Genomic DNA, 4900 nt, shown 5'->3' with positions numbered 1-4900 from the left:
TGGAATCTTGAACTGTACGGCAACAAGTGTCATCAGTATAAAGCAAATAAAGCAAAAGAAAGAATCTAGGCAGTTTAGCGCTTTATTGATTGAGCCCATCCAATCTACATTTTTACCAAGCAACCCTGAAGCTCAAGCACTTCACACAATGAATGCACTTCTGTTTATTCTGCAGGGTGGGGAAAAAAGGGTTCAGTAAATGATGCCCCCATTTATACACTGATTTTGGTAGCCAAACAAACTAACCAATGAGAGTGACACCAGTTACCAGTCATTTAGATAACGCCTCCAATATCTTGGCTTCAGAGGAAAACAGATCCTGGAGCTTGGGTTATTTGGTGGCACATATTCAGAGGTTAACAGAAGAAGCTAACATACGCGCATCACAAAACAAGCTAACTCTAATAGTTCAGTGTAGTCTGCAAACACAAGCTTGCAACTTGTAATCATCTTACCTTATAGCTGCCGATTGTTTTATCTTTCTTTGTCATTGTTGGTGTGGGGAGCTAGGCGAGGTTAAAAAGTCAAACTTCTAGATAAATTTGAACAGATGAGAAGCTAGGTAACAGAGTGAAATTTGAAAAGTCAATACTACTCTTTAAAAAAAATGTTTTAGTAAATGTTTGTCTCTACAAAACCAGAGTGTGTATGTTAGATAGATAGTTTCCTTAAAATGTATGTAATAGCTTCAGTTAGATAGCCACGTTTGCCATGATGATGTAGCTTAGCTTGCTACATTTCTCTGAGGGGCAAATTTAGTGTAGTGTAGCTTCATTTAATGTAGACTTACTAATACCTTAGTTTATTAACAGTTTATCCAACACTGTTGTTTACATTTGCGTTAACATCATATTCAACCCACAACATGTCTTTGTACTATATGCTGTGATATGATATTGTACGTCTACACTTATCTTAAACTGCAGTGGTGGAAGAAATGCTATACTCCCCAGCCCTCCCCTTTCGCTGTCTTTTTTAGTGACATCTAAGATTGAAACTCAACTATCTGGTTGTTGGACAGTCATGTCTTTTTTGGTTCTTTGTTGTGTCTACACACAGTTTAATACATTTGTGTTTGATCCAACGTTCTTCTTCCTTTGAACAGCAAACAGCGGAGCGAAGTGACAATTTGACATCATTAAAAATGCATATACTCAGGGGCCTTCAAGGCTTCCATTAGTAAATAGGGTCGAAAACTCACTCAAACAAACACACACACACACACACACACACACACACACACAAAGAGGGTTTTGGTTTGAGTGTGTATGTTGGGGGGGGGGGGGGGGTTATCCAGAGCTGACATGTTCAAGGTTCAAGGATGAGGGCCTCTGAGAGCCAGCTGTAATTTATTGTGGGATATTCAGCATCTGATCTCAGTGACAGTAGCCTCTGGCTTCGTTCATAAGAACTAAAATGTCTCTCTTCTAACCCCAGGTGTGTGTATGTGTGCATTCATGAACGAAAGTGTGTGAGTGTATAAAGGTCGAACAGAGAGACGGCGAGGGTTGAATTCTCTGACATACATCAAACAACTGAAGACAGATGCCTGGACAGTATTAATCAAAACTTTCCCATTTCCTAAAGAATTAATCATTAAATAATTAATTTGGCTGCTACAGGCTACAGTTAAAGGGGGCTTGTGCCTTCCCGCTGGTAAGAATTAGTCCTTGTCGAGAGGCTAGATTGATATATTTATTATTTATCAGATTAATCATGGCAAGAGACATTAGGATCCACTGTCGAGATCATACCAGTTATAGTGTAGGAGGGGGGCGAGCGAGGGAAGGCAGGACAAAATGAGAGAAAGAGACAGGGGCAGGTGGCAGCTGTGTGTGGTGATTACAGTGCAAGGTGGTCAAGGGTACACTGGAGGGACTGGACACACACACACACACACATACACACGCATGTGCATGTCAATCTAAAGAGTGTGTGGCAGGAAGGATGTGTGTGTAGCCCCGAGCACTTCTTGTTTCCAAAGCCAGTGCAGCAGAGTGGAGGATGAGGGGCGAAAGGCAAAGATGTCATTGATCCAACGGCCCCTCGTAGGTCAGGGCAGGTCCTCGGGTCATATCTGTTCACGATAAATGTCTGGAGAATACCCCCGGGGGGTGTGGCAACTGACCAGCTCATATCAAAACAGTATCTGTCTCCACCACTATCTCATCACAGCCGCTCCGTAACAGTAGCAGGATGATTTGTCTCTTCTTTTATTTCAGTGTCAGTACTTCCTGTAAAAACAAACTGTTTGAATAGTGTCCTGGTCCATTAGTGTAGCTGATCTTTTATAGAAATTATTTCTTTAATTTAAGATGTTTGCCTATTTTTGTTTTATACAAAAAAAGAACCACTGAGCCCTCACAGTTTCATTTAAAAATGTAAAACGGACACAATAACACACATAAAGACACATGAATAATGTCCAATATTCCCACAGCAACCAGAGCTATCCTAGCATACATTAGAGGGGCAGCAAACTTACATTAAACAATGAACACTGTAAAAGATTTCTACATCGGAAACACAAGCTCTATTAACTTAGCGCTCATCATTTAAAGCTATACAACAGTTTTTCTATACACATTATTTCAGCAAAATGTCAAAGTACAGGAAACTGAAGTTACTGGTCAGCAATTCTATTATTTGTTTTGATGTCACATTTTGATTAGAGATATACCTCCTGTGTGATTACTACATCGGCTGCAATGCAAGTTTCCCCTTGAAGAGACACTTTTTGAAAACTGCCATTCTTTACTTATTTGAGACAAAACACTTCCCTCTCAATTGTAGCTCATGACGTTCTCTGACAGCCTCTTACCTAACAGAAAAAGCTTGGCGTAGTTTCTTTCTTTCTTCCAAAGCTCTACAATATTCACACACATTTTTGCAGCTTATTATCTTGACATAATAATTAGTGCCCAGTGGTTTCAGAAAAAAGCATGGCAAAAATGTTTGATGCTGCTACCCTACCTCCCTACTTTGCTGCGATTGGCTTGTTCTACTATGACTGAAACCCTTATTTATAAAATGAACAAATTGATTTTAGATTTATTAAGAATAATGATGAAATGTTATAGACATTACTCATCAACGCAAATAACATGTGCTAAGGTTTTATATTTTTAAAAGTGTGCTGTTATAGAGAAGCCCCTTACTAAACAACCATTGGAGTAAATGATATCCTTACAGCTAAAGTCCTCCTCTGTCAGGGTTGTGTTGGTATGTTGTTTTGAATGGATCATATATAGAGGTGGCAGATGGGCCGTTTTATGACATTTGTAGAGGGCAGCTCCTGCAGTCCACATATCGACGTGTCCTTTGGTGAATCACTGAACCCAACATTTCTTTAGAAGATATAGCCATGCAATCAGTACTGATGAACAGTTGGGCACTTTATGTATCAGGCTGTTCAATCAGTGTGTGATACCGTGTTTGTGACATGCAGTGTAAAAGTGCTTTGAGTGGTCAGAAGACTAGAAAAGAGTTGATTTACCATTTATATTGCCCATTTTGGCATTACCTACAGCCAATTTTTGAGAACAAAAATGTGGTACAGTAGGTTTTTAAATCAGCTGCTGCTCTATATGGTTTTCCCAAGGCCTGCATGAACAATGATAATGTCACCTTATGTATTTTTATGTATATCTATATGGATTCCCTCACAGCCATTTATTAATTCTACTTTTCACTGAACACTGTTTATTTAGCAATAACAAAGCCAAGCAGCATATAACTCGTATTATCTTCCATGTTGCTTGGCTACATTTAACCAAACTCTGCACTAATCAAGCTAAAAGCCATGATTTTGTTGAAAGACTATTGTGCCCCTGGTGTCAAACAACCCTCCCACAGGAGATGTATTTGACTGTTCAGCACAGAAAGCAGCTGTACTTGCCACAACGTGTTAACTGAAGCGTAGATGTTAGAATTAATATTCTACCCCGATCACCTTTTCGTCTCCTCTTCTTTCTTTACATATCTCATAAATGGATCTGGCCTGAAAATTTCGAGGGGGTAATTGTTCATCACAACACACATACTGAGACGAGAAGTCAGAGGGCGCTCCCCATACTCTGCTTTCCTCGTATTCTCTGGTACAATCACAGACGGGTTCATGTTGCTGTGAAAAACTCATTTGTGTTCAAAAAACAAAACACATCCTCAACTAATGGGCTAAATCACTCGCTTATCACCAGACGTGCAAAGCAAGACCTCATCAAGAGGGGCTGCTAACCCAGCCTCCTCTTTTATTGGTAAGGAGGGCACTTGAGAGGGGGGAATAAAAGGTAGGGATTCAAAAAAGATCCCCCTTTTGTGAGGAGGAAGAATCCATTTTGCGAGATGATTTAGCTTCAAATCTGCAGGGACTAACCCTTGACATGAAGTCATATTGTGTTGGAGTTTTAGCCCTAAATTCATACATCAATTATTTACTGTCAACGCCGATTGTATAAGTGTAGGAAATTACAAGGGATGGGTATTTTCTCTCAGGCAGAAAGAATGTGATACAGCGGATACACCCCAACCTAATGTGCTGGACCCCGTGTCCATGCAGGGTCCGAGGGAAGAATTATTTATGCATTAGAAAACAGTGTGCTAGGGCAAAAGAAAAAAAAAGGCAGACACATTATTTTAAACCTTTCATAACATGCATCAATATTTCAGCAGAAATAAATAAAGGATGGAGGGGCTTGTTTGGAGGACAGCTGTAGCTCGCTCCGCTTGGCTAGCTTGGAGCAGGGGCTCTTGGGATGCCACGCATACCAGCCCCCAGTAAAACCCCTCCATCTCTTTTTAATCATCCACTTAGAACAGGGCGACCGGAGGAGCTGTCAAGGTGAGCTCCTTCGACGGGAGAGGATGGATATATTGTGAGATGGAGGTAAAAGAGGAGGGT

Source organism: Labrus mixtus, chromosome 11 (assembly GCF_963584025.1).
Source record: "Labrus mixtus chromosome 11, fLabMix1.1, whole genome shotgun sequence".
Taxonomy (NCBI): Eukaryota; Metazoa; Chordata; class Actinopteri; order Labriformes; family Labridae; genus Labrus; species Labrus mixtus.
The sequence above is the reverse complement of the archived record's forward strand: the minus strand, read 5'-3'. Positions refer to the sequence as shown.